Source organism: Myotis nattereri, assembly GCF_964212035.1.
Source record: "Myotis nattereri genome assembly, chromosome: Y".
NCBI lineage: Eukaryota > Metazoa > Chordata > Mammalia > Chiroptera > Vespertilionidae > Myotis > Myotis nattereri.
The window spans coordinates 40,185,587-40,209,859 of record NC_138094.1 but is presented as its reverse complement, the minus strand read 5'-3'; the positions used below and the strand labels follow the sequence as shown (position 1 = coordinate 40,209,859).

The 24,273-nt window shown below is 40.5% G+C and overlaps 1 pseudogene across 1 annotated transcript in view; it reads right to left on the bottom strand.

Moving 5' to 3' along the window:
• Positions 1-24,273, bottom strand: part of LOC308512499 (centriole and centriolar satellite protein OFD1-like) — a 76,839-nt pseudogene that overhangs the window by 4,620 nt on the left and 47,946 nt on the right. Inside the window, exons 10-18 of the transcript in view lie at positions 23,937-24,031; positions 22,865-23,047; positions 21,302-21,394; positions 20,662-20,774; positions 15,645-15,769; positions 14,069-14,181; positions 12,959-13,072; positions 5,284-5,435; positions 4,540-4,644 (exon numbers count right to left, since the gene is read on the bottom strand). The product of the transcript in view is annotated as a centriole and centriolar satellite protein OFD1-like (transcript). The remainder of the gene's footprint in view (positions 1-4,539; positions 4,645-5,283; positions 5,436-12,958; positions 13,073-14,068; positions 14,182-15,644; positions 15,770-20,661; positions 20,775-21,301; positions 21,395-22,864; positions 23,048-23,936; positions 24,032-24,273) is intronic.

The following is a 24,273-nucleotide window of genomic DNA, read 5'->3' as shown; positions in this document are numbered from 1 at the left end:
AAAGAAGAAATTAAAAACATCCTGGAAACTACTGACAATGAAAACACAACAATCCAAAACCTATGGGACAAAATGAAAGCAGTCCTGAGATGGAACTTTATAGCTCTACAGGCCTATGTAAACAAACAAGAAAAAATGGTAGTAAATCATCTAAATCTACACCTCAATGAATTAGAAAGAGTGCAACAAGAAAAGCCCAGAATGAGCAAAAGGAAGGAGATAATAAAGATTAGAGCAGAAATAAATGACATAGAGACCAAAAAAACAATACATAAAATCAATGAAACCAAGAGTTGGATCTTTGAAAAGGATAAACAAGATTGATGAACCTCTAGCCAGGCTCACCAAGAAGCAAAGAGAGAGGACCCAAATAAACAAAATCAGAAATGATAGAGCCGAAATAACAACAGACCCCAGAGAAATACAAGTGACTGCTAAAAAATACTATGGACAACTCCACTCCAACCAGACAACCTGGAGGAAAAGGACATATTCTTAGAAACATACAACATTCCAAAATTCAATCAGGAAGAATCTAAAAATCTCAAAAGGCCAATAACTATGGAAGAAATTGAAGCAGTCATCAAAAAGCTTTCAGCAAACAAAAGCCCAGGACCAGACGCCTTCACAGGGGAGTTTTACCAAACATTCAAGGAAGAACTAAAACCTATCCTCCTCAGACTACTACAAAAAATTAAAGAGGAAGGAACACTTCCAAGCTCATTTTATGAAGCCAACATCACCGTAATTCCAAAACCAGGTAAAGACAACACAATGAAAGAGAATTACAGGCCAATATCCCTAATGAACATAGATGCCAAAATCCTCGACAAAATCGTGGCAAATCGGATCCAGCAGTACATAAGAGAGATCATACTTCATGACCAACTAGGATTTATCCCAAGGATGCAAGGATGGTACAATATCCCCAAATCAATAAACATGATATACCACATAAACAAACTGAGAGAAAAAAAACACAGAGTCATATTAATTGATGCAGAAAAAGCATTTGACAAAATTCAACACCCATTTTTGATAAAACCTCTAAGCAAGGTAGGAATAGAAGGATCATACCTCAACATAAGAGAAGCCATATATGACAAACCCACAGCCAACAGCCTACTCAATGGGCAAAAACTAAAACCATTTCCCCTAAGAACAGGAACAAGACAGGGATGCCCACTCTCACCACTCCTGTTCGACAGTGTACTGGAAGTATTAGCCATTGCAATTAGACAAGAAGAAGAAATAAAAGGCATCCAAATTGGAAAAGAAGAAGTAAAACTGTCTTTCTTTGCAGATGATATGGTATTATACATAAAAAAACCTAAACACTCCATCAAAAAACTATTAGACTTAATAAATGAATTTGGCAATGTAGCAGGATACAAAATTACTGCCAAGAAGTCTATGACATTTCTATGCACCAATAGTGAACTTACCGAAAGAGAGACTAAAGAAACAATGTCATTTACCATCACACCAAAAAATATTAAGCTACCTAGAAATAAACTTAACTAAAGAGGTAAAAGACCTCTATTCAGAAAATATTCATGTTCTTGGATTGGTAAAATCAACATCATTAAAATGTCCAAAATACCCAAAGAAATGTATAAATTCAAGGCACTTGCCATTAAAATACCAATGGCATATTTCACAGACCTAGAATGAACTCACAAAAAATTCATCTGGAATAAAAAAAGACCCCAAATAGCTGCAGCGATCCTGAGAAAGAACAAAGTAGGTGGGATCTCAATACCAGATATCAAGCTGTATTACAAAGCCACTGTTCTCAAAACTGCCTGGTACTGGCACAAGAACAGACATATAGATCAATGGAATAGAACAGAGAACCCAGAAATTGACCCAAACCAATATTCTCAATTAAAATTTGACAAAGGAGGCAAGAACATACAATGGAGTCAAGATCGTCCCTTCAATAAATGGTGTTGGGACAATTGGACAGATACATGCAAGAAAATGAAACTAGACCGCCAACTTGCACCATACACAAAAATAAACTCAAATGGATAAAGGACTTAAATATACGACCAGAAACCATTAGAATATTAGAAGAATCCAAAGGCAACAAAATCTCAGACATATGTCAAAGCAATTTCTTCACCGATACAGTTCCTATGGCATTGGAAACTAAACAGAAAATAAACAAATGGGACTACATCAAAATAAAAAGCTTCTGCACAGCAAAAGAAACTATCAACAAAACAACAAGAAAGCCCACTGAATGGGAGAACATATTTGCCAATGTTATCACCGATAAGGGTTTAATCTCCAACATTTATAGGGAACTCATACAACTTAACAAAAGGGAGATAATCCAATCAAAAAATTGGCAAAGGACCTAAATAGACACCTTTCAAAAGAGGACATTCAGAAAGCCAAGAGACATATGAAAACATGCTCAAAGTCACTAATCATCCGAGAGATGCCAATCAAAACAACAATGAGGTACCATCTCACACCTGTCAGAATGGCTATCATCAACAAATCCACAAAACACAAGTGCTGGAGAGGATGTGGAGAAAAAGGAACACTCGTGCACTGCTGGTGAGAATGCAGACTGGGGCAGCCACTATGGAAGACAGTATGGAGTTTCTCAAAAAACTACAAATGGAACTCCCATTTGACCCTGTGATTCCACTTCTAGGAATATATCCCAAGAAACTAGAAACACCAATCAGAAAGGATATACACACTCCTATGTTCATAGCAGCACAATTCATGATAGGTAAGATCTGGAAACAGCCTAAGTGCCCATCAGTAGATGAATGGGTTAAAAAACTGTGGTACATCTACACGATGGAATACTATGCTGCTGTAAAAAAGAAGGAACTCTTACCATTTGCAACAGAATGGATGGAACTGGAGAGCATTATGCTAAGTGAAATAAGCCGGTCAATGAAGGAAAAATACCACATGATCTCACTCATTTCTGGATAATAAAGACCATTATAAACTTATGAACAAATATAGATACAGAGGCAGAGCTGCCTCAAACAAACTGTCAAACTACAGCAGGAAAGCCGGGGAGGGCTGGGTGGCTGGAGGGGGGTGATAAGAGATCAACTGAAGGATTTGTATGCATGCATATAAGCATAACCAATGGACATAAGACACTGGGGGTAAGCGAGGCCAGGGGATTGTCAAGGGCGGGGAAAAAAAGGAGACATATGTAATACTCTTTGTAATACTTTTAGCAATAAAACAATAAAAAATACTAAAATAAAATAAAATAAAATAAAATATCAGAGAGGAATGGAGAGGGAGAGATAGAAACATCAACAATGAGAATCATTGATTGGCTGCCTCCTGTACGTCCCTCACTGGGGATCGAGCCAGCAACCTGGGTTAAGTGTCCAGACCAGGAATCAAACTGTGACCTTCTGATTCATAGGTCAACACTCAATCACTGAGCCATGCTGGTTGGGCTGAAAACTTTTTGAAATATACAGTAGGTCCTCGGGTTATATCGCGACATAATGCGATTTTCCCCGTTAAGTCGGAACTCACCTATAGAAGCACCTACATCACTCACATGGAGCACATACACAGCAGTAATGAAGTGAAAGAGTAAAAAAAAAAATTAAAGCAAGATAACAATTCCTGACTTTTAGTTGTCGCAGATAATAAAAAACAAAGCACATATGTACATATGTCGAAATGACGGAACTTTTTTTATTAATACTGTAAATGGAAGATAGTGATGTAACCACAAAACAACATGCATCGAGTTCAACATAACCCGAGGACTGCCTAAATATAATTTGAGTCCAAAAAGTTGACTTTTAGATGTGAAATTTAGCAAGCACTCTAACTATCCTGTGCGCATTCTCAATAGCCATAGTATTCTAGACTTATGTAATATATTAGAGGCCCAGTGCATGAAATTCGAGCACTCAGGGGGTCCCTCAGCCCGGCCAGAACCCTCTCACATTCTGGGAGCCCTCGGGGGATGTCCCACTGATCGCCTTCACGCTGCCACAGAGGTGGGAGAGGCTCCCACCACCACCGCTGCGCTCGCCAGCCATGAGCCCTATGGGAGCACACTGATCACCAGGGTGCAGCTTCTGTATTGAGCATCTGTCCCTGGTGGTCAGTGCCCATCATAATGACTGGTCATTCTGCGGTTCAACCATTTGCATATTAGGATTTTATTATATGGAATTCATGTCTCAGATAGTACCAATCCATTTGTTTTTCATTGATAGCACTTTCATTCTTGTTCTGAAAATGAGATAGCTCAAATTTTACAAACCTTACCAATCAAGATTTATTCCTTCTTTGGCCCAAGCAAAGGAGATAAAATTTTGTCAGAAGTGTAATATACATACGACTTGAGGCTCCATTTGAATTTTGGATTTCCTCTGCTGTTACCTTTTGTCTCCAACTCCTGTCCCAAGGTTTTCTAACAAACCACAGAAGCCCTCACATCCTCACATACAGACCACTGGTCCATAGCATCAGTACCTTATCCACCTTCTTCAGGTCTTGGCCCTTTTGGGTGATATGCATGTATTTCTTTAAAGCATATTCACCACAAACAGATTTGTCTTTCATTTCCTGAGCACTCACTTCTAATTCTTTCTCCATTTCCGTCTTGAAAGACTCTTCAATAATCTGCTGTAAATAGATGACCAGCAAAATAGGAGGTACACATATACATTTTAAAAACACATAGTTTTATGTGACATGTGCATGACAGAAAACTGTTTCATTCGTTGCGACTATCAAAGTGGAACAAATATATCATGTAATGAAGAATAGGAATTACTGTGCCTAAAGTGTCTGTGTTCCAGATCAAATGAGCCAGGAATTCAAGGAACATGATACAGAAGATTAATCTACGTAAGGTCCAGCAGGCATGAGAAGTAGCAGGGTAATCCATCTGCCTGGGACCAGAATCAGGACATAGAAAGTCAAAGACAATGAGGAGGGAGGAGGGCAGGGCAGCCTGAGGAAGCCACCAGATTGGCAGCCACCTCCCCCAGTTTCTTCTGGTCCTAGCCAGCTGACCTTGAAACCCCTTACACAGGGAAGTTCTACAGCAAAGCAGAGTCCATCTCCTTTCCGAGTGTGTTTTCAGGAACATGAGAATGCATGCTCACAGACTTGCAAAGCTCCCTTTTCCTATGAGACTCCTATTATGCCCATGTACAGCCCTTTTCAGTGGGCTTAAGCACAGGAGAGGATTGGGATGCCTGCAGCAAGCTTTTTAAAAGTTACCTACTAGCATGGAGAACTGAGCTATGCTTATTATACCTTTTCTCGATCCAGTTTTTCTAGTTTTCTCCGTTCTCTTTCCAAAGCTTTCTGTTCATTCTGCCTTCTTTCTTCTCTCAGCTTCTGTTCTTTCAGCAGGTTCCATATTCTTGCTTCTTCACTCTCTTCTCTAACTTCTTTCTCATCTGCACCTAAAGAGACAGAAAATAAAGAGCAGAGGCCCAGGGAGACTGCTCGACTCTCAGTTGATTGTGTTGGCCTGCTGATCCATCTTCATGGTCTCGCAGCCTCCAGCCCCACACCTGGCACAGCATCTGCCTTTTACTTTACTTCGATGAAAACAAGTCACCCTTGCCATGAACAACTTCAACTGTCCTCCTGCCACAACACATTTCCTTATCTTCCTCACCCCTTCTTCTGTACTCTGCCCTTCGCAAGCCTTGCATTTCTGCCTCTATCCTCAGTTGTAACTCTCTATTTAGGATTCTAACTTAAACATTAGTCTGTATTTATACAGCAGTTGTATAACTCTTCCCCTAATTCCCACAAAAGCAATCGAGCCTCTCCCGCCCAGAACAGTACAAAATTAGTACAAAACCAGCACCCCGCCCCTGAACCCCCTAGTCATCTTACCAACATTTCCCACTTGCCCTGGGCCGATCCCTTCCTGGAGTTTTAGCTATTAGCTCTGCACTGATCATTCCCACATCTTTTTCTCTAGCACAGATCTCTCCCCCAGTCTCATCCGCATTTCTGGCCAGTTCCCTACCATCAACACTTGGAAATCCCACAGCATCAGCTTCAGACCTGAAGTTATCATTCCTGTCCCTTTTTATCATGCCTTTCTACACTACATTCACTCATCCACCAGGGCTTACAGGCTGTAACTCCCCCAGATACTACAATAAGACTACCTCTCACCTTTTACCTGGACAGCTGAGCTGAAATAACCTAATCAATGTTCTCACCCTGACATCAGTCTCTCTGCCTTCAAGCAACCACCATCAGCAGCACCCTTCATTTCCTGTAAAGAAGACCTGGATTTCTGTTGCTGTCTCTGCTCTGGTGGTGTCCACACCTTCTTTCCAGACTGACCTGAAATAGTACACTACTTCTGCACTGGAACACTGCACCTCCAGCAGCAGACTCATGCTACCTGGATATATCTGTGCCTCCCTTGCTCTGTGATTTGCTTTCAATCTCTTCCTAACCTAATACTCACTTCCTCCCACCTCTCCCACACAACCCCACCACTGAGCAAGCGCCCAGGACCCTGAAAAAAGAGATAAACGAACAGAAGAATATACCATGTTCATGGACTGGTAGAATTAATATCATTAAAATGTGCCTACTATCCAAAGCAATCCTTAGATTCAATGCAATCCCTATTAAAATGCCAAGTGCATATTTCACAGATCTAGAAATATGCAAAAAATTTATATTTGCATATAAATTTGAATGTTCTGAACATTCAAATGAGATACAGAACACTGAAAAAGACCCCAAAATAGCCACAACATTCTTTTTTTTTTTTTTTTTTTTTTTGGTATAGCAAAGGCGGAGATTTGTTAAAGAACAAGTACAGACTCCAAAGTGGGGAGGGGGAAAGAGTACCACAGAACAGACTCCCACATAGGGAGTGGGGTAGGGTCCCCTAGCCTCAACATTCTTGAGAAACAGGAACAAATGAGACTATATTGAACTAAAAAAAACTTCTGCAAAGCAAAAAAAAATCAGCATCAAAATGAAAAGGGAATCCACTGTATTGGAGCACATATTTGCCAATAATACATATGGTAAGGGGTTAATTTCCAGAACACATAAAGTACTCCTATAATCCACCAAAAGAAAAACAACCCCATTAAATGTGGACAGAAAATCTAAATAGATACTTCTCCAAAGACAACATACAAGTGGCAAGAGACATGAAGATAGGCTCAATGTCACTAATTATTAGAGAGATGCAAATTAAAATGACAATGAGGTGCCACTGCAAAACAGCCAGAATAGCTACCATTAATAAGTCATACAATAAGTGCTGGTGAGGTTGTGGATAAGAAGGAACCTTAGCACACTTCTGGCTAAGGAATACAAGATACAGCCACTAAGAAAAACAGTATTCCTAAAGTGACACCTCTCCACCACCACATTTACACAGTATTTTGTACCTGCCTTCTCACAACCACATGAATCTGTTTGTTCTACATCTATTGTTCCAGGCTTTATTTGCCTATTCCCTGTAGCTCAAAGCAAAAGTCCTCACCTGTCACAGGTTTAACTCAATGTCAATCCCACAGATGGCTATGCTTGCCTTTCTCCTCTGGCTCTGGAAGAGCCTAAACTTTTGTAGGCTACACTTTCCCCCCAGCAATGCTAAGAGACAAATTCATAGGTTCACCAAAGGATTTTGAAGGTTTTTGCTAACAGGACAGAAACAACACAGTCATTTCGGACTCATACTCCTGGTCATGAAATTCAAATACCAGAGGAGGCAGTTGATCATTTTCACAGGCAGAAATGCAATCTTCTTCTTGCTTGCAGACCTAAATGCCATCACTTTATCACATGGAATAGCAATCTCAAAATAGAAATGCTGTTTGGTTGCTGACTTTAAACAATAAAGAAGAAAAAAGGACTATATCTTTGCTGTGCATTGCATAACAACATTTCGTTCAACAGACCACATATATGACAGTGGTCCCATCTTCTCTCTATATAAAAGTCCAAGCAACGGTTAAGACTGGCCGGTAGCTATGATGTGCACTGACCACCAGAGGGCAGATGCTCAAGGCAGAATCTGCTCCCTGGTGGTCAATGTGTTCCCACAGCCAAGCTCCCATGACCAGACAACTTCCCATGATTGCTCCCGCGACCCCACCCCTGCCAGTAGGCCCCGATCAGGAGTGGACAAGATGGCCCTGTTCACCAGCCAGGCCAAGGGACCCCACAAAATCATGCACCAGGCCTCTGGTAAGATTATAATGGAGCTGAAAAATCACTACTTCTAAGTGGTGTGGCTATCACCACATGGTAATGTAATACAATGCATTACTCCTGTGTCTATGGAGATGCTAATGTAAACCAACCCACTGTGCTGCCAGTCATATAAAAGTACAGCACATACAACTACGTCTAGTACCTAATACTTAATAAATATAATAAAGGACCATGTCACTGGTTTATGTATTTACTACACTACCCTTTTAATCACTGTTTGATAGTGGTTTTTTTTTTTTTTCGAATGATAAAGAAAAGTGTGCTGTGAAACAGCATCCCATGTTATATGGGCAGCAACTTCATATACCTCATGTTTATTACATCTCTCGATGGCGTCATTTTCTCCTGTGCTTGATTTAATCTTGTTTTGTACAGTAACATGCTGTATGTGCTTGTACCGGAGGGGCAATAGGCTACTGGATGTACAGGAGGCTGTACCACCTAGATTTACAAAAGTGCACTCTGATGTTCACACAACAATGAATTCCCGAAGGACACATTTCTTAGAATATATACCTGCTGTTAAATGGTGCATGACTGTACTTTGTAGCTACCTAATTAGTATTTCCACTGGACATCTCAAAGATACCAAGTTTTGGATTTTTTCACTTCCCTTTGTATCCAAACGAAGAGGGGAAATGATGATTATAAGAGAATTTTTCAATGATCAATGTAAACATTACTTAAGAATAATTTTAAAAGCCCTTGTTATAATTTTCATTCTATCTCTGAGATAGAACACCTATGAACTCAGTTGGTTTCCTTTATTGTATTATTTTTATTTCCTACTCACCCAGGTCTCTGCGAAACAACCTATCACAGCCACTCTTGGGTGGCCACTGCCCCTACTCAGTCCCTATCCCATCAGAGGTCTTGGTGATGGCTAGCTGACTGCTGACTTTCCCACTAGAAGCTCCATGAAGAAAGGGCTTGGGTTGGCCCACTGCAGTATGCCCAGCACCCAGCACACAGGAGGTGTTTGTTTTTCTTTTTTCACAATTAAATCAATGAGGTGATATTGGGTGATAGAGTTTTCATATATGAAGTGAAGGTTCTCAATGAAGTCTCGCTGAATGAGTGCTTTACAGGATGGTGTACCCTGGAATCAGTGAGAACAATCCTTTCAAAGTCTCTTGTTTCGTTTGGCAATTCCTCATCTCCCTGAGTATGCTGACTTAAACCAAGAAACTACTTACAAGAGGCGTTGAACATGATAGTCCCATCCAAACACTGGAAAAACAAGAGGTGGTTTTACTTAAGAAATCTCCTTTCAAGCTTGCGGCTTAAACTCTTTAGTTCAAGGAGAAAAAGATCTGGCTGGAGTATGAGACAAAGCTCTAATCTCCCCCTAAAGCTTTCCTCCCTGATTCCACACAGGGGAGGGAAGTGTGTAAATTAGAGACAGTAAGAAGAAAGAGAAAGTGGGCCAGACAAGTTTGATGACGAGTTTTCCTCCAATGTCATCAGCTCTTCTGAAAACTGAAATATAAAGGTTCTTCTGTCCTTATTTTTTTTTTAAAGACATGAAGGAAACAAAGAATTATTAACATACTACAATCACATTGAAGATGTATATGGGTATTAACCGCCATTTCAATTTTATACTATGATTTCCCAAAATGGAATGGTTTCTGAAGAACTGTCTTAAGCAAAAAGGTAACTGCTTTGTCAGACTATGGACAAATAAGAAAAATACAATCTTCCAAAACTCAATCAGGAAAAATCAGAAAACCTGAATAAGCCAGTAAGTACTGATGGAATTGAAGCAGTAATTAGATAACTTCCAGCAAACAGAAGTCCTGGTTCAGATGGCTTCCTAGGGAAGTTTTATCAAACATTCAAAGAAAAACTAATACCTAATCTCCTCAACTATTCCAAATATCCAAGGGAAGGGAACACTTTCTATGAGGACAGCATTACCCTAATCCCAAATCCAGATAAAGCCACTACAAAGAAAGAGAATTATCCCTGATGAATACAGACCCTAAAATCTTCAACATAATTTTAGCAAATGAGATCCAGCAATACATTAAAAAGACCATACATCATGACCAAATGGCATTTATTCTAGGAATGCAAGGCTGGTACAATATCCACAAATCAATAAATGTGATATATCACATTAACAGACTGCAACACTCAAAAATCACATGATCATTTCAATCAATGCAGAAAAAGCATGACAAAATCCAACACCCTTTTTTGATAAAAACTTTCAGTAAAGTAGAAATAGATCATACCTCAACATATTAAAAAGCCATATATTACAAACCTACAGCCAATATCATACTCAATGGCTAAAAACTAAAACCATTTTCCCTAAGAATAGGAAGACAGGGATGCAACATAACAGGATATAAAATTAACACCCAGTAAACTATGGCATTTTTATATACCAATATTGAACGCTCAGAAAGAGAAATAAAAGAACAATCCCAATTAGCACTGCAACAACAACAAAAAATTGAGACTTATGAATAAACTTAACCAAAGTGGTAAAATACCTATACTCAGAAAACCATAGCACATTGAAAAAAGAGGTAGAAGAAGATATAAACTAGAGGAAGAATATACCATGTTCATAGATTGGCAGAAATAAATACCATCAAAATGTCCATACTACCCAAAGCAATCTTTAGGTTCAATGCATACCTATTAAAATACCAATGGCATATTTCACAGACTTAGAAAAATACTCTAAAAATTATACCAAAAAAGACCTCAAAAGCTGTAGCAAGCTTGAGAAAGAGAAAAGTTGGAGGAATAACAATACTAGATATCAAGTTATACTAGAAAGCCACTGTAATCAAAATAGCCTGGTACTGGTACAAGTATCGCATACAGATCAATGGAACAGAACTAAGAACCCAGAAATTGACCCACACCACTATACTAAACTAGTATTTGACAAAGGAGGCAAGAGCATACAATGGAGCAGAGGCAGTCTCTTCAAGAAATGGTGTTGGGATAATTAGACAGATATATGCAAAAACATGAAATAAGACCAACTTACACCATACACAAAATAAACTCAAAATGGATAAAAGACTTAAATTTAAGTTGGGAAACCATAAAAATCCTAGAAGAAATCACGGGCACCAAAATCTCAGCCATCTTACACAGCAACATGTTTATGGATACAATGCCTAGGGCAAAGGAAACTAAGAAGGAAATAGACAAATGGGGCTACATCAAAATAAAAAGCAGCTGCACAGCAAAAGAAACCATCAAGAAAATAACAAGAGCCCTGACTGGTTTGGCTCAGTGGATAGAGCGTTGACATGTGGACTGAAGGGTCCTAGGTTCGATTCTGGTCAAGGGCATGTACCTTGGTTACAGGCACATCCCCAGTGCGGGGTGTGCAGGAGGCAGCTGATCGGTGTTTCTCTCTCATCGATGTTTCTAACTCTCTATCCCTCTCCCTTCCTCTCTGTAAAAAATCAATAAAAGTATTTTTTTTAAAAAGAAAATAACAAGAGAGTCTCCTGCATGGGAGAACATATTTGCCAATGATACATCCAATAAGGAGTCAGTTTCCAAAATATATAGAGAACTCATACAATTTAACAAAAACAAGGTAAACAGTCCAATTAAAAAATGGGCAAAGGACATAAATAGACACTTCTCCAAAGAGGACATACAGAAAGCCAAGAGACATATGAAAAAATTCTCAAAGTAACTAATCATCTGGGAAATGCAAATCAAAACAACAATAAGGTACCAGCTCACACCTGTCAGAGTGGCTATCATCAAGAAATCAAATGACAGCTGTTGGCGAGGATGTGGAGAAAAGTACACTGCTGGTGGGAATGCAGACTGGTGTAGCTACTGTGGAAAACAGTATAGTTTCCTCAAAAAATTCAAAATGGAACTCCCATTTGACCCAGTGATCCCACTTCTAGAAATATATTCTAAGAAACCAAATGCACTCATTAGAAAGAATAAATGCACCCCTATGTTCACAGCAGCACAATTTACAGTAGCTGAGATTTGGAATGAGCCTTAAGTGCTCATCAACAGATGAGTAGATAAAAAAAACTATAGTACACTTACACAATGGAATACTGTGTGGCAGTAAAAAAGAAAGAACTCTTACCATTTGCAACAGCATGGATGGACCTGGAGAACATTATGCTAAGTGAAGTAAGCCAGTCAAAGAAAGATAAGTATCACATGATCTCCTCATGTGTAGAATCTAATGAACAAAATAAACTGATGAACAAAAATAGACCCAGAGACATAAAAGCATGGAACAGACTGTGAAACCTCAGAGGGAAGTCAGGGGAGGGGAGGTGGGTAGGAAGAGCTCAATCATTGAACTTGTATGCATATATGCATAATGAGTGAACACAAATAATGGGATGGTGAGGGCCTGTGTGTGTGTGTGTGTGGGGGGGGGCGGGCGTGTGCCAGGAGCAGGCTGGAAGAGGTCAATGGGGGAAAGAAGGGGACTTCTGTAATAGTTTCAACAATAAAGATTTTTTTTAAAAAGCCACTGCTGGGGAAGATTAATGAGAAGCAACTCCTTTAATTTTCTCCTCTTTACATGTTCAAATTTATTTCAGAAATATATTAACAATGGCAATACTCAACTCTAAGACTTTGAATAATTTATGCTTATAAAGGTCCTCCCTCAATAAATGAAATAACTCACTAGGAACAGGCTGGCATTTAGTAGCTATCATACTATCTGTAGTTACAACCAAGGAAAACTTACTTGGGTAATGAGAGGAGATAGGTCTGGCAGGAGGAGCACCCAAGGCAGTTCCCAAGGGAGGCATGTCACCAGCAGGATGGAGGCCGTTCACTTCAAACTGTATCGGCATGTCTGCTGCATCTATAATAGGTACAAATGAGTGTCCCAGGAGTCCTTAACAACAGCAAAAGAAGGCAGGGCAGTATGGGGGTAACTTTGGCTGCGCTCAAGTCTCAGCCAAAGCAACCAATCCAGATCTTTTCCTACAGAATTAATTCTAAGACTTTCAGCATACCACTTGACAATGTGTTTGCTTCTCAAAGTGTTATTACACTTAAAAGAATTAGATTTGTTTCCAAAACTAGATTTATAACCCAACAGGAAAGTGACAGAATTCACCTGACTTGCTGATAATTATATGAACTCCATTTAGATAGTAAAGCCTTAACAAAATTGTTAAAAAGTTAGTTGCAAAGAATTTACCAATTTTACTAAGCTCTTTCATTTAACTGTTCAAAGTAGAGTACTTTCAGATTTGACAATGAAGCTCACAATGCAAAACTACAGATTATATACAAATATAAAGATTTCCTAGGCTAGAGAGAACCTTAGAGCTGACAGACTTCTATATCCTAATTTTATACTTAAGCAGTATTCTCCCAGAGAACAATCTAAGGCAGAGCCAGAGCCAGGCCTCCAGTTTTCAGACAAGGAAGCTAATATACTTTCACCTCCATTCATTCACTAAGAATGAGGTTTCTACATCTGATGCAGTCATCAGAATCTGTATAACTTAAATAACTTAGCATCTTCATATTCCATAAAAAGAAAAAAAAATTAAAAATCAGGTATTTTAATCTGAGGCAATCCCAAACTTGGTAAATTAAGTTAAGGGTTCACTTGTGAGCTTAGCTCCAACTTTGAAATTATTGGTTATCTTGAAAATTAAAAAAAAGTAACACTCAAATAGACCCATCAAAATCTGTGATATAAAAAAGGTAATACATCTGTATCCATGTTTTTATCACAAAATACAAATGTTGTAATTTTTAAGGCCTTTGATTTAACAATGGATATATTTCACCAAGACTTAGCTTTCTACATTTTCAACTGTTAAAAACTGGTACTTACATTTAAACTTGCGTTCAAAAGATGATCCAAATTCCTCATTATCCTCAAAAGATAGTTCATCCACATTTGAAAATTTATGTCTGTCTTGAACTTCAGTTTGTCTTTGATAAAGACTGGGTTGAAAGAATAAAATTCATGAGTGTGAAGTTGTAATAAGGTAAAACCAAGAGCACAGGGCTATGAAAAGCCTTTGTGACTCTGGAAAAGGCTCTAGAGCGGTGGTTCTCAACCTTCCTAATGCCGCGACCCTTTAATACAGTTCCTCATGTTGTGGTGACCCCCAACCATAAAATTATTTTCGTTGCTACTTCATAACTGTAATTTTGCTACTGTTGAGAATCGTCATGTAAATATCTGATATGCAGGATGTATTTTCATTGTTACAAATTGAACATAATTAAAGCATAGTGATTAATCACAAAAACAATATGTAATTATATATATGTTTTCCGATGGTTTTAGGCGACCCCTGTGAAAGGGTCATTTGACCCCCAAGGGGTCTCGACCCACAGGTTGAGAACTGCTGCTCTAGAGAATGAACTGTGCTCTGTGAAAATGAAAGCTGTCCTGCACTGGGCACGCTCCATGCAACTGGCATCATTCCAAGTAATCAAGACATTAGCTTGGGCACTCTGCAGAACCACCTTACACTGTGAGGCAGGTATTATATTGCTGACAAGAAATAATGTGGCACTCTCAATGCTTTTATATTTTCAAGAACCACAAAACGTTTTTGAAAAGAACAAATTCTGCACAGCATCAGTATGAGTCAGCTGAAGATGCAAAACTACAAGCCCCATGTGCATCCAAGTGCCCTAACTCCCACATGGGTGTGCTGTTTCTCCTCTTGGCTTTATCATGAGAAAGCAATATAAATAAATGCACATTACACGCATTAGGACCATGATGGACACATGTGGCAGTTTTCAACTCTGTACACTGGGAGTGAATCAAAATATGCAGACAGATGTCCAGCCTGGAGCCCAGAACTAAGGAGTCAGAGTGCCGTCCATATGGATCAAGCACAGACAGGAGTCTCCTATGCGCCTCAATCCCAGCCTGGGTGACCCGCCACCCAACTTCTACATACGCCATTCTACTTCAGCAATCAGACCCTACAACCCACTACCAATTCAGTATTTATCTCAACAGACAAATTAGACTTTTGTTTGGACTAAATGCCCAAATATTTTTTAACTGACTTATTTTTTTTGAAGGACTTTAAAATTAAAATGTGTGAAACTACTTCAAGTTTAAAAATAAACTGAATTTGCTTTTGTAGATTTTGTATGTTGCTTTTTTATTTCTATAAACCAAGTCTATTCATAGAACTATGAAAATGCTTACTGCTACCATAGTGCACTGTGCACACATCAGGTTTAGCAAACAAGGAAAAATTAATTATTTGCTAAAAGGAATTTTCCCCAAATAATTCAGATGATTCTTGAAGATTACACATCATCTTACAATCTGATTCTACACTCCACATGGTCTTGAGCGTCACTTTAAAACAACGCAAAGTCAGGGCCATTCAGCTAACCAGACTTGGCTGGGCCAATCAGAATGTGGAACTTACTTGGCTTTCTGCTCCAGAAGGCTTGAGAGTGAATGGATGGAAAGGCTGTGCCTAGATTCAGTTGCTGAAGGCGGGAGCATTCTTTCAGGACAAGGACTGGGAAAAGCAAAGGACTGGGATTGGTCCAGACCTAAAGGGCAAAAGGTATCAGGACAAGAATATTACAAATTACACAGTGAAAACAGCAACATGGTTCCTAAGGAGTTTAATTTGAAAAGAAATTCTATTATCCTTGCAAATAGTTGACTATGATGTATAACTGACCCACATTATTAAGGATTCAGCATTAATAATAAAACTAATCAGCAGTAAGGGAAAAGCCATTGATTACCATTCTCTGAACACGTCTGCATGTCAAGCAAAATGCTGAACTTGCTCTAACCCGTTGCCTCCCACAATGTTATGTCACAGGGGAGAAGTCTCTGGTAAGCAGGCAACCATAGGTGCAGTGAGGATGAAGCTACTCAGGCTAAAGATTTCCCAGGTCCAGCAAGCATAGACTTCTCCTCCTTCTTGCTCTCTACAGCTCACTCACTAGTACTCAGATAAAAGGACCATGAAAGTCCTGAAACCCTTTCTGCAGAAGCTTACCTAAATGAGTGGAGGCAGACTCTTAGATGCTAGTGGGCTTCTAGCAACAGAATACCGAAGAAAGCCTTTTCTAAGCAATCAATCTCTTGCTCTAGCTCTTTCATTCTTGCCTTGGTGTGATTACAAACTAAAGATCAGAAATGTGGGAGCAAACAACTGTGCTTGTATTTGGATGATTTATGATCTTTGGTGTAACTGTCTCTCCCATCAGCTTTTCCTGTTTGAGATGATTTTTTTCAAGAAATCCCTGCTTGTTTCACCAGTAGGAGACACCATAAATCTGCTGGCAGAATGATGAAACAGAGATGGCTTTGGCTGGGGGCTAAATGAAAATAATGTGACCAATGAGCAGGAAAAAAAATTCAAATATGCTTGATATTTTTTTTTAAATGAAGAGAGAGGTATTAATAAGAACAAATATGCACACTAAACAATTTCTGAAGCCAATTCTTATTAGCATTTTTTTGAGAGCTTTATGTACCAGTTATAACTTCATAGACCTTGTTTTTAGGCCTTTTTTTTAGTCCTCATTTAAAGATGTATTTTCCATTGAAGAGTGAAAGGGAAGAGTAGAGGAATAGGGAGAGAGAAGAGAAACACTGATGTGAGAGACACCTCAACTTGGCCTCCCACATGCACCCCCAACCAAAGATGGTGAGAAAACCCACAACTGAGGTATATGTGGTTGACAGGAATGGAACCCACCATCTTTTGGTCTGCAAGCCATTGCTCTAACCACTGAACAAAATTAGCCAGAGCTAGGCCTTCCTTCTTAATGCATGATATTATTTCACAACCCACGATCCACAATCATATTCATAAATTTGGTAACAAAGCCTAAGCAGACATGAATTCACTGTTGATAAACTTTACCTGAACTGATGCAAATCCATTCATTACCTTTATTTATTCTACCCAGCATGGATAGTCACATATTTGACTGCAAACATGGTTCACTAAAGGATGCTGCCCCAGAACTCCCAGGGCTGTGGCAAAACCACTATAGGGCCCAATCTATCTATGCTAATATAAGTTTATGTGGTTGTTAAGCCCTCACGCCGCAATGCCCTCATGCCCATCACATCCATCATCAGGAGGCTGCGTGCACAGGTGGGCGCAGACTTGATGCTGTGTGCACGGAGGTGGGGCCTGGCAGCTAGCTCCACATGGCGTGGCCTGGGGTGCCGCAGTCTTTTTGCATCAAGGGTTCAGGAATTTGGAGAAGGGGCTGACACATAAATGGATACACTGGACAAGAAGTATAAATTTGGAAGGCATGGGGGAAAGCCAGGCGGAAACCAGCTCTCTAGTGGAGTGGCTTGCCGAATTTCTGGACCCATGGCTTTTTATTTACACATTTTGCCCTTTAACAAAATAAACACACATATCAAAGGTCAGGTTTGATAAACAGTAAAAAATTATCAGGTTAGGGGAACTGCTTTTGGCCTTTCATCTAGCAGCAGGTAATAATTTGCAGATTTTCAGCCCTGCTGAATATCGAAGCCCATCAGCCTTCTGGTGAACTTCTCGCAATTATTATGACCTGCTGGTCTTAGCTTCTAGCACTGGGGGTCCCGAGGCTTTACATGCCATGCAGGCAGGGACCCTACTCCAGTCTACCTCTTTGGGGCAATTCATCCAGGAGCCTACATCTTTGGGGCAATCTATCGTGGGGCTCCAGAACTGAGAGGGCACAGGTCAGGCTGGGGGGCCCCTCCCGCCTGACTGCAGGAATTTTGTGCACCAGGCCTCTAGTCGATAATAAAAACATAATGTGCTAATTAGACCGGACAGCCGAATGACCTTCCAGACATCCTTCTGGACAACCTTCCGGACAAAGCCACAGCTGCGAGGTCCGAGGTGAGCCACCGAAGGTGAGTGCACAAATTTCATGCATCAGGCCTCTAGTTTTCAGATAAGGGTATGAGGACCTGCAGCCACAACAAGACTAACAACTCTGCTCCTCCCACATTACACCTGGGGAGCTAAGGCTAGGTCATACAGGTAGGGAGGTGTACAGATGCTGGGACTCCCTAAGCAAAACCTGAACATGCATAGCCAGTCTTGTGGCCGCTACTCTCCAGCAATGCCTCCAGGGCAATGCATGTGTTTGAAAAGGTTCCATCCTCAAACTATTCATCTTTCGAGATCACTGTGATTTCAGCTGTGGGCAGTTTAGCAAATAGGCTTGAGAGAAAATAAGGAACAGGGAAGGAGTCAAGAGATAAAAATGAAACTAGTGTGGAAGATGGGAAAAGGAACTGAGGAGGAGTGAGTACAAATAGGAACTGAGGAAGGCTCCAGGCCAGGAAATGTGGAAACCAGTTCAACTGCTAACACACAGAAACTTTCTTTTTGAGCTTTGTATCTCAGCTTCAGTACACCTGTTATGAAGAAGAGGCAGGCAGTATGCATCCTCAGGGCAAACATGCAGTAACATGATAGCAGTAATCCTTCTGAGTATCTGATGTGTTGCAGGCACTCAACTGAGAGCCATCTCATTTTGCCTTCTTCACCATGGCAAAGTAGATATTCATATCCCCATTGCAAATGAGGAAACTGAGGTCCAACTGTAGCTGGAGAAATCACTGGGTCAAATTTTTCCGACTTTAGTGGTAGTGGGTGGCTCTTGCAGTATCTTTAGAAAAAGACTTTTCTAAGACTCCCATGGGAGAATGAATGTATTTTATTGGTGTGTAATTATATTTTCTGGTCTGCAGGGTTCAATGTCCCTTAGCCTAGTCCTGAAAAGAGTGCAGACAGGGCTTCAGCAGAATCAAAGAGTAGGGCCAGTATCCAGAGTGTCCATTCCATGGTGGAGCAGGGCATGATTTAGTGTCAGGCTACATTTAGTACATCAGTACACTGTGTGAAGTCTACATGGCTGTGGGTCACAGGGTGAGTAGAGGGAGGTAAGAACACCATAAGCTGGGAATCTGAGGTGAGCAGCGAGAGAGAGGGGCTTCTTTGTTCAGGAGCTTAAAAATTAAATATTCCTGTACTTGCGGTGGCATGCCTATTTCTGGCTACTGACTTATTCCCTGGTGTGACTGACTAACAGATAAGCAACATCCCACGTCATGCAGACCTCACTGGGCATGGGTCCATTGTCTAGTGCCTTCCCACAGTGATCTTTAGGTAATAAACTTGGAGACTATTAACTGCAATTCCCTGGCAAAGCTGTATAAATGGCATGTCTCTATTACCTAATCTTCCTTTTACTCCTTCCCTGTTAATAACCAGGTTATTATAATGGTTATCGCAAAGAAGTTAAATGTGTCCAACCAAGGTTAATCAGTAACTTCAAAATTGAGGTGCAAAAACATAAACATTGTATATAATCAATGTGATATATACTAACCTCTATCTAAAGCAACTGAATGACAGGTCCACCAGTCACTCTGACATGTACTGAAACCAGGGGGCAGACACTCAACGCAGGAGCTGCCCCCTGGTGGTGAGTGCGCTCCCACAGGGGGAGTGCCGCTCTGCTGACTGACCTGTTCCTGGAGGCCCACCAGCCAGCAGCAGTAGCCACTCACTCCCTCAGTAGTCCTGCAGGTCCAATCTCTAGAGAACAGGCCAGGCACCAACAGACCAGTACCACTAGCACAGGGCCACTAGCCTCCTGAAAGTTGGCCTCAGGCACCGCAGCTGCTTCCCCTCCCTAGACACTCTGCAAGGAAGAAATCTTGACAATCCCTGCGAAAGTCAGGGACAGATCTGGATCCTGGGCAGGCAAGGGCATCCCACCACCTGCCCAAAGGGCAGATTGCGTTCTCTCCCCACTGCCCCTCCATCCCATACCCTTTGGGACAGGCGCCAGATGCAGGCAAGCGCCACTGCAGCAGACGAGCTTCTCCCGATCAGGACTGACTGGGCGTGAGCCTGCGGCAGGTGCAGCAGGATCAGGATGAGCGAGAGTGGTAGGCAGTAGCAGCAGGTGGCGCTGGACTGCCAGTTTCAGCACAATCCCCACAGGCCACACTGAGGGACCCCACCCATGCACAAATTCATGCACCAGGCCTCTAGTGTGACATAAGTCACCCTGCTTCTCACATATTTTACTCATCTCTCAAGGAACACGTAAAAACCCTGAAGGGTCAGATTGATCTTATTATCAAGGTAACAAATATAAAAGAAAAACCAAGGTCCATGAATTTGGGAACCTCTGTGCCATTACACCTTTCTTATTTGGGGTACAAGGCTCTTCCAAGCCAAAGGAACCTATAAAAGCAAGTCACGTTAGCTGATGACTGACTGGTTGGTATTCCTGAAATGGACAGAGTTTTTACTTCTAAGATGACATATTTCTATGGCTTTTCCCCTACTATGAGAATTACTGAAACTTCAGTAATGATCATTACATTTCCATATATACTGGAAGTTTTACACATACACATTTGTAAGTTAAAAATCTCTCTAACCTGTCTCAATCTGCTTCAGTTGCAATTTTAAATCAGCCACCTGCATAGTTAACCTCCTTACAGAAGCATCATAATTTAATATCTGGGCCTTCAGCTTTGCAGAATGCTCAATCTGAAAAGATTTAAAGAAGGGAAGAAATCAATGTAAAAGAAATCCCAGTTCACTTAAAAAGGAACAAGTCTTTTATAGGGCTTATTCTCTTCTCCATTTTGTCCATTCTGAGCAGCTTCATGCCTGTAGTCCACAGGTCCCTAGAAAACAATAGAGCACACAAACAAGTTTGCCACCTCCATTTGCACTCATCTCTAAGAACAGTTCTATAAGGTATGAGGCAGACACCAGAGTGTCAACAATTCTAAGTCACAGGGCAAGAATCAAGAGACATTACTAGAGGGCACAACCGAGACTGGGACAATTTTTGTTTATGAGTGCGCTTTCCTTGGGATTTTATTACTGTTATAAATATAGTTATATCATCACCCAAGAATTTCTCAGGTGAGAAGGTTACCTTAGAATAGTGGGGGGATAATTTTTGATGTTAAAACCAATCTGATTTACACTGGTGTGACACACACCAAGCTTACATGTATACACAGTGGATCAGACTAACACCTGACCAAATAAAGATCAGTACTCACTTCACTTTGCAGCTGTCTCTGCAGAGCCTACTTGTGAGTTTCAAACTTCTTATGCCCTAAAACGAAAGCAGTTCCTGCTTCCTTCAACTGTTTCTGCAAATTTACCAGTTCAGGAGGTGGTTGAGCTATAACGAAGAAGGTAAAAAAGCCTAGTGATTATCAACAGTAAGTTTTCCCATCTCACTTAGCAAAAGCAGCTAAAGATATTTTAAATTGTTCTTTCTTTTCTTTGTACACATGTAGTTAATACCATATTAATTCTATGGAATGGACTAAGAGCACAAATTTCAGAAGAGTTTAATGCATGCAGAGGCAAACTTCACTACTCTTTTCTAATGCAAATGAAAGAAATTCTTTCAAATCCTTTAACTAACCTGAAAGCCCACCTCTTTCCTCTATCACACACAGGAGGCATAAAAGGAGTTCTCCATCAAAACCTGTTAAGTACCCCTAGGTCTAATCTGATCTGTGCACCAGTCAGCAACACTCAGGGTTCAAGCAGACATCAGATGGAGTTCCACCATTTCAGTCACTGAAGAACCACTAAAGGGTGATTCATGTAGGTTAGCCACTAAGGGTGGTATAGTTCTCTGGGCTAGTAATGGGAACATGCTGTTAACTCCGTGGGCCCAAAGTAGGAGTGGGGAAACTTTCTTCTGCCAAGGGCCATTGGGATATTTATTTTTAGTTAGTTATTTATTTTTAAATATATTTTATTGATTTTTTACAGAGGGGAAGGGAGAGAGATAGAGAGCCAGAAACATCGATGAGAGAGAAACATCGATCAGCTGCCTCCTGCACATCCCCCATTGGGGATGTGCCCGCAACCCAGGCACATGCCCTTGACCGGAATCGAACCTGGGACCCTTCAGTCTGCAGGCCGACGCTCCATCCACTGAGCCAAACCGGTTTTGACATGGATATTTATAACATCATTTGCAGGTCATACAAAATTATCAACTTAATTAGCCTCCAATATTTGGTCAAATATTTAATTAACTCACCCCTAATGCCTTGGCAGGGCCAGATCAAAAGATTTTATGGGTCTTCTATAGCCTGTGGGCAGGACAGTCTCCACACTTGGCCTAAACCATCAGGGAGGGAAGAATTCCCAGAATTGGGAGAGAAAGATCTGGCACAGGCACAGAGCAATGGTGAGAGGTCATCCTGTAAGCACTGGATCTTGCCTTGCTGAGAGGCACAGGGCCAGCCCACAGCCAATATATACAGTGGGGGTGAGGATGCAATGGTGGAGAGGGAATAATAACCTCAACCTCACTCTCATTCCTCCTTCTCAATGGCCAAATCTGAGCAGCAGAAAGTGAGGGGAGATTTGTACAACCCAGAAGGCAGATTTGTAGTTTAAAGATACTTCTTAGTGACACTAATAATATACTATAGTAACAGCAAGCAAAAAAGGAAGTAACTTCAAATTGAGAATCTTAATTTTATAAAAATTTTCCTGATTGAAGCCTTCCTTACAGATACAAAGCATAGTGTCATAATATTAAGCTAATATGAATTACAAAGACATGCAAATCAGGAAAAAGACAAACGGTTAAAAAGATGCAAGTTTTCATTTCTGCTCTCTTCCAGTTGTTGTTTAAGTAATTTATTTTGAGCCTGAAGCTCTAATTTCTCTTCTTTTAGAAGCGAATAGCCACTCATCTCTTTCATCTCTTCATTCAGCAGGTGGTTTTGCTTGGTTATTGCCAAGAACTGGGCCTTGAGAGATTCGAGTTCAAGCTGGAATTGAAAAAAAAACTTGCATTTGAACAGTTACTGCAGTACTTCTTATGCAAAAACTGGCAGGCTGCTATAAACTGGGTGTCATAGTAAGTAAGGTCACTGGACAGAGGACTCATTCTCTGCAGTAAGAAGAACCTGATTCCAACATGGAAGCTCATCTTTGCCCTAGAAGGGGCGGGGGAAGTTCATCCAACCTTATACTTATGCAGAACCCTGGCCTACAAAGCAAGTGCTTCAGATTAAGTTTGTTGCCCATTTTCCAGATACAACTAAGGTCCCAATAGCAATCACAGACTGCAGCAATGTTTATAAAAATGAAAAGCTGAGCTATCACAAACATGCTGTGGTGCTTTCCTTTTCATGTTTACATACAAAAGTCTACAATGTTCTCAAATAAATAGATCATTACAGCTGCAAAAATACATTTTATGTGCAGGATATATCCAGGTACATCAAGTTCCAGCTCTGTCCTTCAGAGAGCACACGTGATGAACAGCAAGAAAATAAATGGCATGTGAAAAACACATCTCATTCTGTTTTATCCTGTAAGATCCCAATGTAATGACAGGAATGTTCACCTTCTGCTGATGGGAAGGAAGGAGAGGCTAAGGCAGAAACTAAAAGCACTGGCCACCTGCTATGGGCTAGGCACATAGGTCAGCTCACCACGGAACCTCAACCACCCCAATGTTTAAGGAACTTGTTCGAGGCAACAAGCAGGAAGGACTAAAAGGAAGAACTACTAAATTAACTTAAGTTGGGCCTTCTTAGTCATAAAATAAACAGTCTAAACACATCAAGCTAAATAATGTATGGCTGAAACTAAAATTTCATCTACTGCCTTGGAGTTTTATCGACTTCAAAAAACAATAGGCTTAGCAATTACCTCAAGTTCTTTCACACGAGTTGCAGAATGATTGCATTCTTCTTCCTGTTTTGAATTGGTAGCCATGGACTGCTCTTGCAAAAGAATAGGTTTTTCTGAAAGAGAAAGCCAACCAATTTAAGATGTTTTTCTAGTGAATAAAAACTCATTTAAGAATTTATGTACAATGTCAGACCTAATGACGATTATTTCATCATCTAAAATAGCAGGTGTCATAGTCAAAAATCAGTAGGGAAAGTAAGAAATAAGTCCTATTACCCAACAGGTGATGGGAAGTCTTAATGGTCACATATATTGTGAACTTTCTTCCACTACACATACCAACCAGTTGCACCAG